The 23622-nt window shown below is 34.1% G+C and overlaps 1 protein-coding gene and 1 long non-coding RNA gene across 4 annotated transcripts in view; one reads left to right on the top strand and one right to left on the bottom strand.

The window, feature by feature from the left end:
- Nucleotides 1-11309, bottom strand: part of LOC112661911 (uncharacterized) — a 28621-nt gene extending 17312 nt beyond the window's left edge. The window contains exon 1 of the long non-coding RNA XR_003138081.3: nt 10676-11309. This is a non-coding gene — a long non-coding RNA (uncharacterized LOC112661911). The remainder of the gene's footprint in view (nt 1-10675) is intronic.
- CADM2 (cell adhesion molecule 2) overlaps nt 1-23622 on the top strand; it is a 1069595-nt gene that overhangs the window by 415206 nt on the left and 630767 nt on the right. The window lies entirely within an intron of this gene.

Raw genomic sequence — 23622 nt, 5'->3', positions numbered from 1 at the left:
ATACATAGCCACTATGCTTTTGTTTTATAAGATCCTTTGATTCTCACTTTTGGTTGCTGAAGAAACTATTAATATTTTGAATCAGATCACCTTGCAGATAAGAAAAATCAGGACAGAAGTAATTTTCCCAGAGAGGAGCTGTTCTGAAATTAGATTATTTCCTTAAAGACTCAAAAAAGTTATTGGTTTCTTTGCTCAACTCTTAAAGCTTTCAAAAATAAGATTTTCAAGGTTAAAAAAATCACATTTTAGAAAAAGATTACATTTATTTATATAAGTGCATGTGTATGGGTATATATGTATATAACATATATGATATATTTTTGAGTTGACATTACTCCTCACTTTAAATCTTTTTTTCAGAAAACTAAAGAAAGTTATGCAATGTATGGTATGTACAACCCTATTATATGCTATTTTTGATTATGAGGAAATACATTGGCTAGAGTGATTGATGTTTTAGCTGGTCTGCCTTTACCATAGCCAGGAAATTCTGACCAATTAAGGAGAAAAAGAGAGAACCATTACTCAAATTAAAATTGACATCCAACCCACCTCCACCATTAAAAGATACAGAAAAATCATATTTGTCCATCTGGTCCCTTTTTGAAATGCATCAAGTGCTTGGATGTTTTTTTCCCTGTGTACACCATACTAACTAATCAGTATCAGAGAAGATTTTACAGTAAATTGCCTTCTAAAGACAAGATGTATTTTAATGAGAGTACTTAACCTAGACCCACTTGGGGTCTGAACAAATGAAAGTTCTGATATGCTTTCCCCCGTGACCTGAGAGAGTTGATACATTTCATGACATAGAAGTATTTTCTCAGGTGTTATTTAAAACAAAGTCCGCACACTGGTTCTTTCATTTAAAGCTACGCATTGGAAGGCCTTCTTCCAGGCATAATACATCATCCAGGTATATTTCTAGGGTACTATATAGTAATTGGGTTGATAATTTTTCAAAAATTATTCTAGAGGTCCTCTTTGTGCCCATAATTTTGCTAAGTGAAGTACTTATAATCAGAACAGAGTAGAGAGCATATAGGTCAATGTAATTGTTTCAATAATATAGTGTCACAAGTAGTAGTGTGTAAAATGTGAGGGCTACATTGACTGATTTAATATGATCTCCATTTGAAGAGTATTAACATTTAGAGATAGAGGAACCCCTAGGGCCTTGGAGTTGTGGGTGGTCCAAGAGTGTATCTAGGGGTAAAACAAGAGCTGCACAGATAGGTCAACACAGGCAACAATTATAAAAAGGTAGGCAGAAAACTGAGATTTATTTGTGAGCTGGAGACAAAAGCTGGAAAATCCTGACAAGAACAATAGATTTTAAAAAGATAGTAATACAAGTTGTAATTATCTCCTGAGTATCTAGAATATATACATAAGTGTTTTTTATTGCAATTCCTTTCAAATACAGCTGTATAGGATAGAGATGAGTAGGGCCTAAGAAAACTAATTTAATGTGAAATGACAAGAGTTGTATTGATACAAAAAGATTTTTTTTAATGTTATTGAAATCTTACTTTTTATCTGGTTGAAAGGAAACTATGGAAGTTTTTCAGTTGATCTGAATATAGGAGAACTTTTTATTTGCCAGAAAGTTAAGGCCATGTGGGGATATCTTGAATCTGTTGCAACAGGCAGCCAGGAGGTGATATGTGTATAAGATCCTGAAAATAACAGGAATGATTTCTGGAAGAAGTTGGGAGTGAATTTGAAGATTTAAGAAGTATATGCATAGCACATATAGTAATAGCTACAAAAATGTATGAGATGGCAAAATGGTCAGTTATACAGAAAGAAGAAAAGACCTTGAGAACATTTATATATATAGATAATGGAGAAGGGAATAATTTTAATGATCTACAAAAATGTAGTAAAAAAGAAATCTACATGTATGGTGCAGCATCATGCAATCCAAAAAGGCATTTTGATAACAAGGCAGTGGCCAACATAATACAGTTCTGCAGAGATATCAAAGAACACCAATACTGAGAAAACTTTATCTGGCCCAATTAATAAAATGTAATGAAATTACGGCAACATTTATAAAAAGCAAGCAAAGAAAATGTATAAATACTGGATTACCTAGAACAGAAAAGAATTTGAGCAAACCTGAAATTTTATTTTTTCATTTTGTGATTTTAGAATGAGATGCATGGCAGCTTGAAGAAATAGAAGTTTTTAGGTCACAGATTATTATTAAGCAAGTACATCAGTAGGCTTGAGGAAGGTAGTCAGTTAGAAGGAGATATTAAGCAGAACATGGATAAAGGAGGAGAAATAATTCCATGAATAAGGTTTTGGGTGAAGGAGGACATGGTACTGTTCTAGGCACCTAGACTATAATTGAATGAATGAAATAAATGTATAGATGAAAAACTGTATTTCTCAAAAAGAGAGGGGTGGGGGAGAGAGTAGGGTGTGCCTGACTGGTTTAGTTGGTAGACCATGTGACATTTGATCTCAGGATCCTGAGTTTGAGACCCTCACTAGGGGAAGAGATTACTTTAAAAAAAAAAAAAAAAAAAGGATTGGCCATAGGAAAGAGATTTACACTCAGATTTACACTCAAAAAAAAAATTAGCTTTCAATGGGATGTTAACTCTGTATCATATTTTTATCGTGTATACCTTTGTGTATACTTATCATGTATAAATATGCTTGAATATTATTTTTTATAAATAGAATACCCTTTCTTTATACAAAAAAAAATTAAGATCTTGTAGTAAAGAACTATTTTCTGCCCTTATTCTTATTGTCCAAAGCATTGTTTCAAACTAAATGTTCTCATCTTGAAATTCAGGCCTATTCTGCATTTCCATTATCTGTAATTAGCTGAAGTGAAGTTGAAGGCATAATCCTTCAGACTGACATCTACTCAGGACCTAGCTAGTTCATTTTATCCTTTTTTTTCTGTATTTATTCTGTATATTGCATTTCCATCTATAATCTATGCTCAATATTCTATATGTACTCTATATTTTGTATTCTAATCCAAGTTCCAAATTTCTTGATTCAGAATCTACTATGTCCCTCAAGTCCTTCATCAGGGTATTTACAGTAACTAAATCTATATTCTATCTTTTGCAATGTTCTTACCAACATTTTCCAATAACATATTTTCCCTTTTGCCTCTTTATGATTTTATGCTTTATAAAAATGTTAGATCCCATGCAGTGTGCACACAATCAAATGGAAAAACAAAGGGTCACCTTAAAATTTCAAGGCCAAGTATCTAGCACTAACTATTCTTCTGATATTTGCAAAGTACTTTGACAATAAATACATTTCATGTTATTTCTACTTTTCCTATTTAATGATTTTCAGAAGAGAATTGTTGATAAAAGGGCAAGTAAGTGTTAAAAATGTATGCATATTTTACAACTTCTTGTAAAGTAAAAGAATGAGTCAGCATTATGATTTTTGAAGCTGCATTTGGCACAGTAAATCAAATCTGTCTAAAGACAGACGTAAGTAGGAATAAAGAAGATTATATGTACTTAAAATGAAAAATAAATTACAAAGTTTTAGATTACACATTTCTTTTTCAGAGAATGTTCATTTAATATATACCCAGTGTAAGACATCATACTAGACTTAGAGAAATAGTTTTTTAAATTATTAAAATGGAGTCTATTTAATATCCGTCTGAAGAAGCATTCAAGACTATTTGGCTTTACCTCCACATTTAAAAAATATATTTATTTATTTTAGACAGAGAGAGCATTGGGTGGGGGGCAAAGGGAGAGAGAGAGAGAGAATCTGAAACAGACTCCATGCTGAGCACTGAACCCCATAGGGGGCTTGATCCTACAACCCTGAGGTTATGACCTAAGCTGAAATCAAGAATTGAATGCTTAGCCAACTAAACCACCTAGGCACCCTGCTTTACTTCCATTTTAAAAATACATAATCCTTAAAATCATTGGCTAGTTCTTTGTTAGTGTTCTTAGCTTTCTTAAGTAATTGTTCTTCAACCATGATTTTGTTTGTTTTTTCTCCTTTCCAAAGCACTGAAGAAGAAAATCATACATCTTGTTTATTTATGGATGCCTTTATATATCCATTAGCTCAGCTTGACCCAAACTCTCAGAGTAGGAGAACTGAAATGAATGACAAGCAAAGTGGAGTGTCTTTCCAGTAAAAGTAGAGACTTGAACCTTGTTTGTAAATGACATACTTAAAGGAAAATGAATAGTCTAGATTCAACAAGACAGAAGACACAAACTAGAATTATACTCTATGCTATAATGTTGGTTTTGTAAAAGTCTTTTGGTTTGAATGCCAACCAAGCAGGTACTTCTCAGGGGAGCATAATCTCTCATACCTTTAAATACAGATCAATTATGTATTTGTTTATGTATTCTTTGCCTGAGAATATGATATACTTAGACTTTTTACTATCTACATATGTGGGGTAGGTGTAGATGATAATCTCTCCCTAGCCATTTGGATTAGTTGCATCACTACTGATTATCAAAAGGCTGGTGAATTTGTGATCAGATTGCTCTCAAATCCAACACTATGAAAGAATTTCCTTTACAATTAATTTGAGAGAAGAAATATCAGTCTCTGTTTGTACATTTTCAAATAACATAAAAGCTATTTTTACAAGTTGTCCATTGCATTTTTGGAAGGATATTACCACTGGAAAAAGAGAAAATTGGGAGTTATGAAGAAAAGACCTTAAATTGTTGGTAGGACAGAAATAATATTTCTGTAAAACAGCTTAAAAAGATAAAATAATAAATATCCAAGGACCTTGGAACTACACTTCTAAATATTCAGTATGGTTGAAGGATTAAGCTACATAAGCATACCTTACTATATTCTGTCCTAATCTGTCAAGGAATGGTCTTATTTTAAGCTAAATCTCAATGTCCATATCCATTATTCAAAGTATAAGAAAAAAAGACTATAGAAATCCCTTCCATTCATACAGATGCTTTCTCACTTGGTATAACTGAAATAACTTTCCTAATAGATCATAACCTGGAATTTTTCCATGCATGCAGACATGTAACTGTGATATAGGCTATGGGCACCATCAGTTACAATAATTATCAATTTTTAATTCATACTGAGGCAAAAAGAAATAACCAATATTTTAGTTTGTTCTTTGGAGTCTACAGAATAAATTTAATTTGTCTTCTACCCAACAGCCTTTAAATATTTCAACAGAGTTGCTATGAGTTCTCTAAGTCTTCTCTTCTTTAGGCAAAGCATGTATATCTTCCTAACTCTAATAACATTTCAACTGATAACCTTTATTATTCGACTTCTTAAAGCCCCCCAATTTAAAACAATTCTCTGGATACATTCTGGACTCTAATAACATTTCAACTGATAACCTTTATTATTCGATTTTTAAAGCCACCCAATTTAATACAATTCTCTGAATACATTCTGGACAGTATAGATTAAAATCAAGTTATTTTTCTTTACCCAAGAACGCTATTAACTGTCTTCGCAGACAGCTTAATTTCACAATGACACTTAAGGAACCTAGAATCAATTGGAATCCTATGGCTTAAAAAACAAAACAAAACACAAATTGCTGTTTGGCCAGCTTCTCCTCACCTGTAGTTGTGTGTTAATGTTTCTCTTATCCATGTGGAGGTTTTCATATTTATCCTTATTAGTTATGACGGTTGTTATTTGTGGATTAACCTTGTACCTTACTGAGAACTATCTGGACAATGATCCCATGCTCCATTTGCACATTGGTAGTAAATAGGGTTTTGATCACCTTGAAAGCCTGAGTTTAATGAACAATTTCTGGATTCAATGTGCAGGTTGAGCTGAAGTATAGAAAAACTGGAGGCAAGAGGGTCTGTTAGAAAATTATTGCAGGAGTCCAAGTATTAGATGAAATAGTCCTAGACTAACATAGTAGTCTAAGAGGTAAGACTATTAAAGAATGGCAAAATAGCAAATTAACAAAACTTAGCAACTTACTAGGTATATGTAGTAAGGAAAAAGGAAAGTCAAAAAGTGACTCTAAGGTTTTGAGTTTGGGTATTTAGAATCTGATGGTAAATTTGACTACAGGGAAAGGTGATTGAAGAGAAAGATGAAGATTTTGAGTTAGATATATTGCTTTTGAAGTGGTGATGGATCAAACAATTAAAAATTCCTATGGTACAGAAAGGTGATGGGAGAAGGCTTTTCTGAATCACCAAACTAGGTGAATGTTAATGATAGATACTTGATAGTCATCTATGTGGAAATGATAGCTGAAGCCTGGAGAAGGGCTTGGATTTTTCAAGAGCCATAAATATTCATAAAATTATAAGCTCAGAAAAAAACCCAAACACAAAAAACAAAAAAGACCCCAAAACTGTAAGCTCAGGGATGCTAGAATTTGTATACTAACCTAGGGAGAAAAATCTTAAGGAAGCCCTACAGAAACACATGGAAGACATAGCATACTTACTGCGAAAGAGATCAATTGATACAGAACAGAAGATAATAAATTTGTCTTTCAAGTGTTTCATTAATGGAGTCCTCTGATAATAATTTTAAAAGATTCAAGATAAATTGTAACTCCTATTGTTACTTAAATCTCCATTAACTTATTTTTAAAAAAAGGTGCTGACACACATGCCCTTACCTATTATTAGGACATTTTATTTTCAAGTCTTTATCTTTAAAAGCTAAGAATAGTACTCTGCTCCTTAAATTAAGCATTTTTTTTTTTTTTTTTACTTTCGGTCCTGACACTCAAAGTTAAATAATCTGGATAAAGTATAAAGTTAACTGCCCTGATTATACTCATATAACCATGGCTATTTTAGAGCTACTCTATATTTTGTATTCTCTTCCTTTGACTTCATTTATCATGTTATATATGTGCATCAAATCACTATTTATAAGCTACTCATTGTGTCAGAGGAAAAAGGGAGTTTAGAGAAAAGAGTTTGGAGAGTATTATTATTGTAAAGTCTTTCTATCTTTCTTATCCCTATTGCTGCTTTAGAAATGCTCAGCACCCCTCACATATAGAATTATAAGAAAATGATTTTCATGCAAAAACAAAAATACGATCTCTGGTTATAGGTTTATACTCACGTATCTTCACAAAACTATTTACCTATGTTTTTCTCCTAAGAGATCTTAATATTCAACACGTGATGCTTTGAAAATTTGAGAAAATAAGCAGTTGCTTGGGATTTTTTTATGTCATCTTATTGCTGGGTAACAGAAACATCAAATTTTTTTTAAAAAAGTATAATAAGGGACATTGTATGGATGTAGAAAGTCATGAAAAAATCGATTATTTTAGTGTCAAGAATAATTGGATCTAATATAATTATTTCAAAATGGGTTGATTTTTAATAGTTTTAAGCAGAAACATAAAAAGTATAACATAATTATAAGAGAAATATTGTATGACCTTGCTTCCCTGAAGTATCAACTTATAAGTTATAAATTGATAAGTTACCAGCTGTCATTTAGTAAACATAAATGAAGATAATATTAGCCTTAAAATGTAGTACAGATGAGTTTGAAACTTTGCTTTATATGGATTTTATACCTCTCTGGGAAATTCTCTGGATTTTTTACAGAAGTGTAAAACTATGAGGGAATATATAAACTTCAGTAGGGCCAGTTTGATAATAAGACCAATATTTCACATACTGGTTTGAAAGATTTTACTGAAGTTAATATTCTCAAAAGATAATAAGGAATGAATACAAAGTTTACACCATGTAAGTGTTACAATTACAAAAATTTTACATCAATGATTGAAGACTATTCTTGAAACTTTTTAGAACAGGAGTGCCTGGATGGCAGTTTATTAAATGTCCAACTCTTGGTTTTAGCTCAGGTCATGATCTCATAGGTTGAGGTCAAGCCGGTGTTGGTCTCCACACTCAGTACGGAGTCTACTTGAGATTCTCTCCCTCTCCGTCTTCCATTCCTGTTCATGCTCTCTCTCAAATAAATAAATTAATAAATCTTTAAAAAATGTCTTTAGAATAATTTCTACTATTTCTTCAAAATTAGACGTAATATATTAATATTTGTATATATTTAATATGTTATTATCTAAATTCCTAATATCCAACTCCCTGTATGCCTCACCAGCTTTGCATTTACCTATAGTAGCAGGAACAGTGATTCAGGCCCCTTTTCTTTCATAAAGTGATTAGTAGCCTTATACTTTATTTTTAACATTTCCCATGGTACTGGTAATGATTATTATTTTACTGCTAAATACAATTACTTAAGTGAATATATTTTTATTTCACATGAATTATTAAAATGAATTGTAGTAATAGATCCTTCAATGTCTAAATTTTTGTGATAATCACATATTTACTGAAATTTCATGTTATACAGTCTAAAATATAGTTAATTTAATTTTATTATTACTCATTATTTTTCAAAACTATGAAAATGCTCTTTGATATGTATCATTTAAAATAATAAGATAAAGGGGAAAAGATAGTTTTTCCAACAAATAATGCTGGAAACTGGATATTCATATGCAAAAGAATGAAGTTGGACCCTTACAATACAACATACACAAAAATTAATTCAGAATGGATCAAAGACCAACATATAGAGGTAAAACTATGAAACTATTAGAAAAAAACATATGGAAAAATTTCATGACGTTGGATTTCGCAATGGTTTCTTGAATCTGACATCAAAGCACAGACAACAACAACTTAACAGATAAATTGAAGTTTGTTTAAATTAAAAAGTTTGGTTCATCAAAAAATTCTATCAGGAGAGTGAAAAGACAACTCACAGTATGGGAGAGAATATTTGCAAAGGGTCTATCTGATAAAAGATTACTATCTTGAATGTGAAGAACTTCTTTAAATCAAGAACAACAAAAAATTCATTAAAAAATGGGCAAAAGACTTGAATGGACATGTCTGTAAAGTAAATTTACAATGATCAATAAACACAAGAAAAGAAGATCAACCTGACATGCCTTTAGGGAAAATTGGATTAGAAACCACAACAAGCTATTACTTCACACTGGTTAGGAATGGCTATTATATTAAAACAAAACAAACAAAAAACTCCCAGAAAATACAAGTTTTTGAGGACATGGAGTAATTGGCATCCTTGTGCATTGCTATAGAAAACACTATGGCAATTCCTCAGAAAGCTAAATATGGAATTAATACATAATAACAATTCAGACTCTAGGTATATACCAAAAGAATCAAAAGCAGAGACTCAAACATATACTTGCACATCAATGTTCATGGCAGCATTATTTCCAATAGCTGAAAGATGGAAACAACCTTAATGCCCACCAAACGATTAATAGATAAACAAAAGATGGTATATTCATAACAATGGAGTATTATTCAGCCTTAAAAAGAAATTCTGACACATACTACATCATGGATAAAACTTGGTAACATTATGCTAAGTTAAATAAGCCAGACATGAAAAGACAAATATTATATGATCTTGCTTCTATGAAGTATCAAGGAAGCAACAAATTCATAGAGACAGAAAGTAATCTAAAAATTGCCAGGGCCCAGTGGGAGGAGGTAATGGAGTTTATTGTTTAATGGGTACAGAGTTTTTATTGGAGATGATGAAAAAGTTCTAGAGATGAGTAGAGGACATAGCTGCACAACAGTGTGAATGTACTTAATGCCTCTAAATTGTTCACTTAAAAATAATTAAAATGAGAAATTTTATGTTATGCATGTTTTACCACACAACAAACAAATCAGAACAGTTTTTAAACCTAGACTACAGATTCTATCAACTCCATTCCTGCCAGAGAAGAAAAGTAAGAGGGTGAATTTACCCAAAGACTCAGAGAAGCCTTTTTCTGATACCGGGAGGAGACACAAAGGTACAGCTTGCAACCACACTCATTTGATCCAAGGAAGCTTCCAGGACACTGTGACTCCTACAGCACTTCCCTTCTGTACACATTCTCCACCCCACCCCTTTTCTTGCCCATAGACTTATCTGAATTCCCTATTGTGGCTTAACCTACTTGCCATGTATTCCTGTTACGAGACTAAAAAGTCTGACCTAAATCCTGTCCAGCCTCTTCCTTTCTACCCCAGAAAAGGCCAAATATTTTCAGACATAAGGTGTAAACCTTTAAAACTGAAGACCTTCTTTTGACATAAATAACTGAATTGTAAATGACAACAAGAAAAAGAACAGTAAAACCTTGATCACTTTAGGCATGTGGCCACTGTCTCCCTTCACCAGTAAGCCTGGCTAGAGCCTCTACTCCCCATATCCATGGCCTGGGGGGAGAGTAGGAGAGGCTGGTAGAGCGACAGCCTGGGTCCTGGCACTTCCTCAGGTTCTCCAGACTAGCCTCAACTAATAGTTCTCTTATTTCCCTCAATAAGGCAGAATCTCAGTGACAGAAAAGGAGCCTCTGAACCTCAGTCTGCCAGAGAGAAACTAGGAGAATTAGATGTGGTATTAAAAAATAAAAGATAGCACATTTAGCCAAAGAAGTATTTTTCCTTCTTCAAAAGCACAATTCTGAAGATGACACAGTGGATTGGAGACCATCTCAGGGAGAAACGTGCTAGGCATGTGCTGTTGATTAGGGCAGAGCCACATGAGAAAACGATCCTGGGCCACTGTGTCACCTCAGAGAAGAGTTATCTCTGCCCAGGAACATTTGGATTAAATGGGGACATACCGGCTTCATAGAACCCATGACATTTTAAGAATTTTCTTCTTCCAATTGATTTCTCTTAAGATCTTACAATTGTAAGTCAAGTCTCTTAGTTAATAGCATTGGGGAGATCCTTCAGTCTTTTCTCCTGCCTGCCTACATTGACCAAACACAAAAGAGAGAGGAAGTCTTCAGAGGGAGATCCCTCAACATTTAGGGGGCAGGATTAGTTTTTTCTTTCTGTAGCAGAAGGAAACTTTCAATTAGAGCTTTAGTCGGTGATGTAGGCTCCACCATTATGCCTTGACGTGTGCTCATATGCAAAGAAGGGATTATAACATGGCACTGATTTGATCTTCTGGTTTGCTGTAGGGTCATATGAGGCCTAGAGTGATCCTGAGCTCCAGGATCTAGAGAACAGCTTTTTCTAATTTTGCTCTGCTCACAGGTCAAATAGAAAGTAGTAACTTTTTTTTTTTTTTTTTTTTTTTTTTTTTGTACAGTGCATTTGGGAAAGTGGAAAGTGCTGATTGCAGTTAGCAGTCTGGAGTTTCTATTTGAGCTTTGAGCAGGGCAAAACTATAAATGCTTTCCAGCATCTAGATGGTCTTTCCCTACTACAACCCAAGTGATGCTCTCTGTCCTGGTTCCTAGGCACTTGTTTGACTTGTTAGATATGGAACAGTCCATGGAGTTCTATATGCTCAGTTGTGACTCACAGAATACTGGCAACCAGAAGAAGGGCCATGGTGCCTTTGGAAACATTTTCCACAGAATTAGCCTTCAGAACCATAAAGGACCTGGTGACTGTGACAAAAATTAACTTGTGGAGCAGCTGTGCGGTTACTGTGCTGGTATTGTCTGAATAATAGAGATAAGACCCAAATCTCTGGGAGAAGTATGTATTGCTCTAGTGTGTTTATATTAAGAAGTCAACATACCTTAAAGAGAGACAAGTGCTACCCAAAAGATTTTCTACCTAAGTAGAAGTATCAAAAGAGTTAGTGAGAATTTTGGACTAATTACACAAGCCTATGAAGCCCTCAATTCACCTGTGGTGAGGGCCCACTCTGAAAATACAAATGTTGTGTTTGGCTGCATCTAATAAAAATCTGAACAGGTGATCTCTTGAAAACACAGATTTTCTCAAAAAGGACAGAAAGCCCCTAAACTTTCATTTCACAGACTCATGATGATTCTCGTTCAGGGGCAGACACAATCACTCAACGATGCATCTGAATACCTCCAGTACCTCATGACTAATTTTAAAAAATATATTGAAAGCCTCTAAAAATACAATGTAGAACAACTTTAGACAAAAATAATGGAGAATTTGAATGGAAGACACTCCTAAGGAAAGTCTGACTGCTTACCCAAGGAACTGCAGGAATGAAGCAGAGTTTAGAAACTGGATAAGCAGAAAAGAAATGCTTGAAAACTTAGAACTCATGAATGAAACAGAACCTCAATGGCATGGAGAATCAATGAAATATCTCTCACTGGAACCACGTTTAACATAAGTTCACTGGTCTCTTTGAAAATCAGGTGAATGGCAATTCACAATTAGACGAAAAGAATAAATCCGGAAATGGAGATCACCTTGAATGCCAGGATTTGATCTGAACACATTGATTTGTTAACCTAAAAGGATCACAGGTAAGAGCAAGAAAAAACCAAAAGCTATGTGAAGAAAGTGAAATGAATCAAGAGCGTATAGGACAAATAAGTCTCCAAGCTGAGTCTGAAAATTCACAGCTTGAAATTGAAATGAAGAAGCTCCAAATGAAATTTCACATGCTGCCTGCAGTACATCAAGAACATGTAATACATCTTCAGAAAAAGTCAAGTAGGGAATAAATGCACCGTTTGGAAATAGGGAAGAAACTGCCCAAAGGACACAGAGGCATGAACCACACGTAGCGGAAGGGCGACTTCTGCAGGAAGATGGCAGGAGACGTGGACAAAGCTTGGAAAGAGCCACTTCCTTCTACCAAAACTAGATTCTTTTCTAAGAGAAAAGAGCTCAAGGAAGTTGGAAGGCAGCTGTGGTGATAGAGAGAAAGCCCGATGAGCAAAGAAGAATATGATAACAACAGAGGAATACTAATGAAAGAGAGGTTTAAGTTCCCCCCTTTTTCAAGGAACGCTTTTGCTCCTGCTGTTTTACACACAGCCCACAGAGACCCGAAAGCATCAGGGTTATTCTCGTTCTTTGGGTCCCCCAGGAAAGAGGAAGGTCGTGTTGGGAAGGCACAAATACCCAGGGTCACATGTAGGTTTAATTCAGTTCTCATGGCAGCAGGCCCCGGAACAGCTACAGCCACACCATAACATTTGACTGTATTTTCTCTTTTTAAAACTAGTTTATCTTTTAAATGTAACTGTTAATCAATTGATGCAATAAGTTGTCTTACTGAAGTTTGATAGTAGCATGATTCCTGAGATAATACTTTTCAAATATAGACTTCTTTAATATAAGACACTTTCACCTCATTGGACCTTCTAGAACTAGATAAGTAAGGATTATATTTTTATTTAAATAGAAGATGCACTATCAAACCATCATTAATGCTTGACAGACATGGAGACTATTTAAAACAAATACCATTTCTATTAACACCAGTAATATACAAATAATGAAGAAACTACGTGAGTATAAGAATGAGCCAAACCATTCTTAAATTCTACATTGGAAACATTTTCCACAGAATTAGCCACTAACAATAACAGAAAAATGGCTAATATTTTGCTAGAGTACTAGTAGGTAGATTAATTAGATAAATCAAAAGTTAGATAAATTCTGTTCAATTGCTACCAATATTTATGCTTCTTTCATATAACTATACAAGTATTTGAAAGGACATTAAACTCAATATGTTTACTCATAGTATTTATTGGTCCCCTCCTTTATAGATTTTGTCTTTTTTTTTTTTTTTTTTTTTTACTCTGTATGGGGTATTGTTCTCCATATTTTACTTTTTTGTAGGTCATGAAAAAATATTTTTCTCAATAAATTTTTTTTAAAATATTTTATTTATTTATTTAGGATAGTCACAGAGAGAGAGAGAGAGAGAGAGGCAGAGACACAGGCAGAGGGAGAAGCAGGCTCCATGCACCGGGAGCCTGACGTGGGATTCGATCCCGGGTCTCCAGGATCGCGCCCTGGGCCAAAGGCAGGCGCCAAACCGCTGCGCCACCCAGGGATCCCTCAATAAATTTTTTTAAAGATTTTTTTTTATTTATTCATGAGAGACCGAGAGAGAGAGAGAGAGAGAGAGAGAGAGAGAGAGAGAGAGAGAGGCAGGCTCCATGCAAGGAGCCTGATGTGGGACTCCATCCCGGGTCTCCAGGATCACACCCTGGGTTGCAGGCGGCACTAAACCGCTGTGCCACCGGAGCTGCCCTCAATAAAATTTTGAAGCACCTAATATAAAAACAAATCCATCAACTTGTTACTAAATGTATGAAATAGAAGGACTGACCAAAGCAGTGAAACAGAATGTCATAACAAATTGTGACTTTGAAATTTGAGCCTGAGAGCTCGCCAGAGGTCTTCCTCAGGACCAATTCATCTTAAAATGCACAGTCTTTCAAGTAATACCTCCCAATACTGATGCCTGTACTAGGAGCTAAGATCAAAACCTGTAAATCTTTTTGTCACCATGAATTGTACAGAGTAATCAATCTCAATCCCTTGGGATAAGAACTTTACACACACACACATACACACACACAAAATGTGTTCCACCCATCCTGAAAGACCTATAAAGTCTTAAGTAAATAAATTTGATATATTTTATAATACCTATTTTGATGATGTGACAAATAGTAATTTGCTAGTACCCATATTTTCAGTGCCCTAATTAACTCACAGTAAACATACCTGAAAAGCTGAAACAAAACTTTAAAGACATTTTTACTGTATGCTAGTATTTATTCTGTGTTTGATTTTCAAAGGTACTATGTTTCGAGAAAAGATGCATGGATTTCTTTAAATAGTGTATTTTTTTGTATATTCTAGAGATCTACTAGGTTGTAACTGCTCATCCCATGCCAAATTTATATTACTAAAGTTGTTTCTATGTGAATTAAATGACACTGTATTCTTTAAATTTTAAAGATGTAGTTCCCTACTGCATATCATACAGTGAAATTGAGTGGAAAGAGCATTGGACCAAATACTTCAGTGGGATTCTCACATGTTAATGTTCACATTCTTTCTCAAGGGCAGTTCTGTTTGTACCTAATTCCTTCATAGTCATTGCTGTATACCAGTATATCTGTGACTTTTTCTTGTAACACTTTTATAGAAAAACAAAAATATAACTTGGCCATCTGAGTCAGTAATTATTTCTTCTGACATGCCATTTGCTATAACATAATATAGAAACATTTTAGGAGAGATCTTGTTCTTAAGTCAAATTTTCTGGTTTTGACAACAGGAAACTTACTAGAGGCATTTTTATTAATGTGACCAGCTTAGACATTATTAGATGCTCAAATGCATACACTTCAGTTTATTTCTATGAATATATATATATTTTGACATGTAGAAATAATCTTCGTTTTCAGATTTCTAACTTTTAGATGACTCTAAATAAGCAAAGTATTTCTATCATGCTCTTATCTCTGCAGTATCCAAAGCTATCATATGTGCTTAGCTAAAAAGCTGAGGACAAAGGCTGTGTTGATATGACGTGTTAAAAATTCATTGGGTTCAGAAAAATCAGTAAAGGGGCACCTGGGTGGCTCAGTGGTTGAGCGTCTGCCTTCAGCTTAGGGTGCAATCCTGGGGGCCTGGGATCAAATCCAGCATCAGGATACCTATGGGGAGCCTGCTTCTCCCTCTGCCTGTGTGCCCGCCTCTCTTTCTGTGTTTCTCATGAATAAATAAAAATCCTTAAAAAAATCAGTAAACATTGTACTTTTTGTCAAGTTCTGTAACTGAATTATATGTTGTGAGCAAATTAATCAAATGTCCAAAAACTGGCCTTTACTAGATAGATAGATGATAGATAGATGATGCACATGGAGTTTTGCATGGAAGGGAAGATAAATTAACAAATTTAGTTACAGCTTATGTAATAACATATCTTATACATGGATATATAACATGCATATATTTAAATGTCAACTTAAAAATATACACAACACATTTGTTTACTATATTAGTTTTCAATTATTGAACTTGTAAGCTTGATTTTCCTTTGAAATTTTAGAATTTTGCAACATTCAAGAATTGATCTTAGAAATTATTCATGTTATCAAAAGGCTATCCTATCCTCTCCCTCCCTTTATTCAGTGTAGCATTCTTTCTCTTTGTAAGATGTTTATTTTTTTCTATTCTGCTCTATCTTTTTGACCCTTGGACCTAGTGACATTTTTAGTGGTTACTTACAGATTTGTATGTTGTATATGTGTTTACAAATTTTGTATTCCTCATAAGAAAGTCAATTACAAAAAGATTATTGGGTATTTTTAATAAACTCAGTTTCTGGAAAACAGTAAAGGAAAACAGCTAAGAAGGACATTTTCATAGCATTTGCCAGAAAAAAAAATGTCAAATGATTAGGAGAATAATTTTTTTGGAATATCTATTTGGTTTCTCCAAACTCTCTAATAATTGTACACTTCAAAAATTTTAGGGAAAAAAAATCAACCTTCAAGGTAAATTTATGTGGAGGTAATCTTTTAATTCTATTTTAAAACCTAACTGATTGAATTAAATATTTATAAATTACAAAAGCACTATAAATTAGGACATTGATGGCTTTCTTCTTCATATTATCCTGAGGTTATCATGATATACACTTAATGAATGTACAGAATTTGCTATTAGATACCAAGCTTGCTTACTTCCTTTACATAAAATCTGTGCTAAATTTTAGCTCTTTTAAGTTTTTCACTGCCAAAATTAAAGTGGGAAAATTGTTTTTTTTGTTTGTTTGGTTTTTTTTTTTTTTTGCTTTTTTTTTGGGGGGGGACTGGTTTTGACAAATTTTGGAGTAATAAACAGTTTAGTAGTTTACATAGGTCTTATCTTTAAATTGTACTACACATGATAGACATATTGGGTGTTTTTGATATATGGTTCTGCCATGACAAGTTACTAAAGTAGAAGTGCTTTTAAGGCATAGCTAACTGCTGGATAAATCTTTAATGCAAATGTTAAAAGATCTCCAGTAGTTAAATACCTAAGAAACAAATTAGCTCTTTGGTTTAAGTACTGCAATTGCTCCCTCTGAAAGGCCTATCAGAATATAGTGTTTATTTAGAAAATCCTTAAATAATTTTTACATAAAATACTTTCTTTATAACTAGAGGAGTCTTAGTGGCTCATCCTAGTGTTTCTGACTGATAATAATACAAATAACTGAATTGTTATCCTGTTCCTACAACTATGCCAGGAAGTTTATGTTATAATCTCATTTTGTCCTCATAGCATAGCTATGGTTTCTGTAGCAGGAGAGATTGAGAGCCAGAGATTTGAACAAACCTCTGCTGGTGGAAGGATAACTTGAACTCCAGCTAGTTAAACTTCAAATCTTTAATATTCCTGTGGTCCTATTCCTGTGAATCTATTTTTTTTGTTGTTGTTCAATATTGATCTGACACAAAAGTAACTATGAAACTAACATTCCTTCATAAATTGAAAAGGCTTTTATGAGCTAGGACTTACTAAAAGCTCCTATGTTTTAAAATAGAATGAAACTCTGTCCCTGACCTCTCAACTTCACTATATATGAAATATTGGCTAGTATCTAAGCCATTGTATATGTAGAGACAGAAATTTCAGGCCTTCATAAATAATTTAATAATGAATTGACTGTAAAAACACTTGTGAAGCTTCTTTAAAGCACTTGATTTTGGGAATCATCCAGGAAATAATGTAGCACATTTGGATTCCATCTTCTCATTCCTCTAATGAGAAGATGAAGTTATTTCACTAAGGATTTCATCATTGCCTTTCCTTTCAAGGAGAGGTAATACCAGAAATTTCGGTTTGAAGAATATTTACTAGATATCTGAAATTTTTACTAAAAGATATCATACATTTTTGTATGTATTACAAACATTCATTTGGGAAAAATTCTATAAAATTACTGAAGAGTTTCTAGACAAGAAATTTAGAATTTTCTTTAATTGAACAGTAGCCATTCAATATATTGTCTTTCAATTTTACCTCTGATAAACCTCAAAACCAAATTTAATATTTAGTTGTAATAACTCTTGCAATGATTATTTGCATTATTTTCCTTTAAACATCAGAACCATATATTTAAATGATTAAGTTCTCTTCATGTTCAAGAATGAACTCACGATGTTCTTCAAATCTGGTTCACCTTCAGTGTTCTTGGTCTTAGTAAATGAGACTATTCTCCATATATGTAGACACCAACCTGACACCACCTCACTTTTTTCTTATGCTCCAAACCTGCCAGCATTACCTCCTGAATATCATACACATCTTTCCACTTTACTCTCTCGAACCTTCATCTTTCTCTCTTTTTTTTAAAAAAGATTCATCATTTATTTTAGAGAAAAAGAACACAAGTGGGGCAGGGGAGAGGGAGAAGGAGACTGGGAGAGAAGAAGACTCCTCATTGAGCATGGAGCCCACGCAGCATTCAATCCCGATGACCCCAATACTGTGACCCAAGAGTCAAAGGCTCAACCAACTAAGCCACCTAGCAGTCCCTAGAACCATCATCTCTTGATTAATATGTACTTGTCTAACTATCATATTCCTCTGCTGCCTTTTGATCCAATTTCTTCTCCATACAGAAGTTTTTTTTTTTTTAATTTAAAAGAAGATCTGATCATGTTAAGCCCTTTGTTAAAACTCTTCAGTGATTTATTGATTTAGGATATAGACCCAAATTAGCGATGTGTCCCTTGAGTTTTATACAATTTGATCTCTTATTATTATTCCAGCTCCATTTTCTATCACTCTCCATAGTTTGTTCAGACTCTGTTAACCCTGGCTCTTATTCCAGGTTGTCATAGATATCACATTCTTTTTCTTTTTTTTTTTTTAATTTATTTATTTATGATAGTCACAGAGAGAGAAAGGGAGAGAGGCAGAGACATAGGCAGAGGGAGAGGCAGGCTCCATGCACCGGGAGCCCGATGTGGGATTAGATCCCGGGTCTCCAGGATCGCGCCCTGGGCCAAAGGCAGGCGCCAAACCGCTGCGCCACCCAGGGATCCCACATTCTTTTTCTCTCAGAACCTTTACAAGTCATTCTACTATTCTGTAATATACCTTCCGCTCACTCCCATTTTTCATTAGTGAATTACTCTTAATCTTTCCAAATTAAGCCAAAGTAGCATTTCCTAAAAACAAGCCTTTTCTATCCAGCAGATCATGCCTGAATGACTTCTTGGTCAGTAAGAAAGCCATTGAGTCATGAAGTTTAGAGTTTCTAAAAAGAGGAAGTGGTCAGCAGTTTCTACCTCTTCCACAAGCATAATGATATGAAGAATTAATAAATGATGATTTTCTGAGAAAAATGACATAATAAGTGAAAAATAGATATATTGAAGTATAGATAGCAAGAAAAGATTGCTCTTTGGGGAAATCCTGAGGTGACTAGGGTGGATCATACAGTTCAGGAATATTTCCTCAAACGAGTGGAACAACACATTTATAAGGACAATGGAAAAACCCAGTGCTCTACATGCAGTAGAGAAAATCAGAATGCCTTATACATAGAAGAATGTACCAACCCCAATAATTCAATAAGATAAATACAAAATGCAAAGGTGTCTGAATGTAAAAACCAGGCAGATAGTATCTGAAGGTAACTCTACATGGTTCTGGAAAGGATGACAAAATTAACATTCTTTAAATGCAGTGTATCTTTTGCTTTAAAAATGCAAAAGACCAGTTATTTCCTAACTTCTGAATTTATGTTTTGAATTTTGAGAAAGCCAGAAGATATGAAAGAGAGTAGTAAAGCATTTAAAAAATACTTTTTACCACACAAACTAGAGACATTCTTTTTGTTTTTCTGCCACCCAACCAGAGCTAGATTGCTCACGATCCTTAGTCTTGAAGATGTACATGCAACAAGTGTGAATATGATAGAGTTCTTCTCTGTTCTGAGCAGTGCATGAAGCAGGAGATGTTCAGTCAGCAGGGGGCCAGGCCTGGTTCTGTATCTTAAGGGTATCTGGGTTTTTTTTGTTTTCTTTTTCCCACCTGTGAAAGAGCAGGCACATTTGAAAACCCCTCAAGGAAGTACCATTTTCCAATTAGGTGCTACCACAGCCTTATTTGGAGGTATAGAAAAACAAAAACAAAAACATGCAACTAATGGTATCCATGAAGTTGAAAAATAAACAGGCACAAAATACTGCTAAAAGTCAACTTGTGGCTTTCTCTTATATCCTACAACATAACCTGTGGCTTAATCCCGAAACCCACTTTAGACTTAACCTTTGCAAGTCATACAGAACATTTTTTAGCATTTTAAGTTAGATATGTTTCACAGCATTCTTGGTAAATATCCCACATGCTTTTTCTCATTTTCCAGAAGGGTGTACCAGGTGGTAAAATGTTTTATTCAGGGAGATGGGAGATCTGAAAATGGGAATATTCCTGAAATTCAATTATAGTCAGTATCATATTCTGTCCTGAGATCACATAAAGTGATGTTTTGATTGAGTTCTAATGAATTTCAGGGTTGAGAAGAAGTTTGCCGGGTGGTTAAGGGGAGAAATGGTACTATAGAGATGTAGACAGTTTCCACATTATGAAGGGCCTTCCGGGCTATACCAGGAAATTTGGAGTTTACATTTCAAGTGAAAATGAATCACTGAGGTTGAATGGAAGAGTGTTAGGATCAGACATGAATTTTACAGCGCTAATTTGGAAAGCACAATGGAGAATATTAGAGAACAGAGACAGGGAAACAAAATAAATTGTTGCTTTAACTTGGGTTAAAGATGATAAAGGCCACAGTGAAGACACTAGTATCAATGAAGACATATTTATGAAATTAAATTGATTGCATCGTGTGAATAGATGTGAAGGTTGCAGATATATCAGAAGTTTAGTTAATCCCATATTTCCTGTTTGAGACAACTATACCTCAGGGGAAAAAATCAAGAATTGATGGTAGACTTGATTGTATAAAATGTGTAGGTATTGACATCCTGTTTCATTTCCTGAACAGTTTTGCATATAAATTCTGCACTAATGACATTTCCTGATGATTCCTTCTCTTTACATCTTCCTTGGTTTAATCATTAGCGCTTAATATGTAGACGTGGTAGGCAAAGTGTAATGTTACCAAATGTGATCCAACAATTAAAAAAGTAGAACCAACCTATTCCAATTTATGTTCTCATTTCAAATCTCAGTTAAAATAACTAAGTACCTAAGTGTATGAATTCATATACATACGACCCATGAGGCCCAACATTTTCCATGACTTGTAAATTTTAATTCTGAGCACATAACTTTTAAGGAATGTGTATGATTATTTTAGAGTCATGCTGAACTAATCTAGTGTTCTTCTAGCATGAGTGAAACTTTCAAGAAAATGCACTCTTGAGCATTGTATCTGATTTCACACATTTCCATATGACACCTATCTCTTTCATTTTGCATATTATATGCTGATTTTTCTCATACAGCTCACTTTCAAAAACATTTGCCTTTTTCATGCAATCTGTATATGCACTATTATATCTACATAATTTCATATCTTCTATTTTAGTTGAATTTTTAATGGACTTTGCTTTAAAACAGAAATGCTTGACTAAAACAAACAAGTAAAACTATGTGATGTCTGATTTTACAAAACAGCAAAAGCTCCTTTGAGAACAGTTTACTTTAAGCAAAAGCTAAGCTATACAGTGAAAAAGGTTGTTTAGAGTGAAGGAGGGAAAATTGTTTCAGAGATACTGAAGTACATCATGAATGGAAGGTCTTTGTTGGTGGTAGCAACAGACAAGAAACAAGCATGTAAGAGAAATATGACTCTGCTTGAAGAGTTTAAATTAGTTAGGAAAGGAAGGAGACAGAACCACAAAGGAAGAACAGCCACAAACAATAGGTCCAGTGACCTACCTGAGGGCTGGTTGTGTAGTTTACTTTTAATGGCAGCCAAAATTGGGTAGGCCAATAGCTTGATCAACGACAGGCTCTTGTGCAAAGGAAGCAAAGTGTCTTCTTCTACTACAAAAGATAGAACTGTTCAAGCAGTACTTTGACAAGGGCACCCTGAAATACAGTATTGCATTCAGCCTTTGAAAATGTGTTACTATGGGTTATATATAGTTTGACATGGTACCAAGAAGACATGCTGTTGTAACCTGATCTATTGTATGGTGGATGATAGAGTGAAAAAGCAATATGATTTAGAGAGGAGGTTACTCTAGGGGTCTTATTAGAGTATATAAAGGCTTAGGCAGCTACACAAGACTAGGGAAAGATGAATTTATACTGGGCTGCAATAGAATTCATGAACATGACTGGAAATCCTAACAACCATGTGTACTTCACCTGCTAGATTAAATGTCCACAGGAACGTCAGAGTTTAGAACTTTTATAATATTGGTAACATTTGCTATGTAGATCAATAAAAGTTCAATATGCTTAAGTGTATTAATTAAATTATTTGATGAAAAATATACCCATTTAAATAAGTGTATTCATCCTTTTCTAAGAAACCGATCACCAAATTGTGATTAAAATAAAAATATCTGACATAAAAATATAGATTTACATACCAAACAGCATCAATAAAAAACATAGTTAGGTTCAACCCAAGTGATGTGTTGGTAAATATTTAATAACTGGCTCTTTTGGGGGAGAGGTTCTGATTTGTAGCATTCCTCCAGTTTTCATGGCTAAAATACTCCAACCATAGCTGTTTTCAAATAAATTTACACCAAATGGAAGTTTGAGAAGTGTCACAGTGAGGCTTTCACAACTCTCACAACCAGCTCCAGCTTACTACAGAATTTAGATTAAAAACATCATTTCAAGGGGTGCCTGGTTGACTTAGTCGGTAAAGCATATGACTCTTGATCTTCAGGTTGGGAGTTCTTATTCTCAGGTCCATGAGTTTGAGCTCCAAACAAGATATACAGATTATTTTTTTAAAGCCATCATTTCAAGGAAGATGTCAAAGCATAATTTTCTGTTGAGATTTCCAAAGAATAGGGAATTCAAATTAAGAAGAATTTTATTGGAAATCTATTTCCTGTATGCACTGGTTAAGGGATTTTAGAGATTATGTCTTGAATCTCAATTTCCTCATCTCTAAATTTATTATTATAAAGAGTATATGACATGATTCATGGAGAAATTAGTTATAATTTATTATTCTAAATGTATTTTATTGTTATTTTACAATTCTAAACTCTAAATGAGTTTTATTGCCAATTAAATAAAAATTGACAACATACACTAGCTGAAATCTAGATCTAATTTTAGTTCTGCTAGAGTATTTAGGGAAAGTAGGTCACCAAACAAAACTGTAAGATGAATTCCCCTATTGGCGCAAAGTTTATATTGAGACTACAACCTGAGTGGGGATTTTAAATATTTCCAATAAGCCAGTGTCTTGAAATAAGGTATACATAACCTGACTAAGGATCCTTCCTGATTTATCTCCCATTTTTTCCACAACTTCAAATATTTGAAAATTCCAGTTGCTCATCTTTTCTATTAAGGAGTCATAATCTTCTATTAAAATCAGGTCCAGTGATGCTTCCTGTTCAGTATTTGGTTGCGGTTCATTCTGTGCCTCTGTTCATTCTGTGCCCCCCAAAATAATTTTCTGTAGTCTCTGTTTTCTGTTTCCACTTCTTGTTGCACTTCTGTACAGTTGAATGATTGTTTTGGGGTAACAGTGTTGTCTTCATCACCTGACTTCCCACTGTGGCAGTCTAGCCCCAAGCTAGTTCAATTTTCTCTTTTGTGCTCGTATATTACCAATTTAGTGGAAAAGTCA

This window comes from Canis lupus, chromosome 31, assembly GCF_003254725.2.
Source record: "Canis lupus dingo isolate Sandy chromosome 31, ASM325472v2, whole genome shotgun sequence".
In the NCBI taxonomy this organism is placed as follows: Eukaryota; Metazoa; Chordata; class Mammalia; order Carnivora; family Canidae; genus Canis; species Canis lupus.
This window is presented reverse-complemented; position numbering and strand designations above follow the sequence as displayed.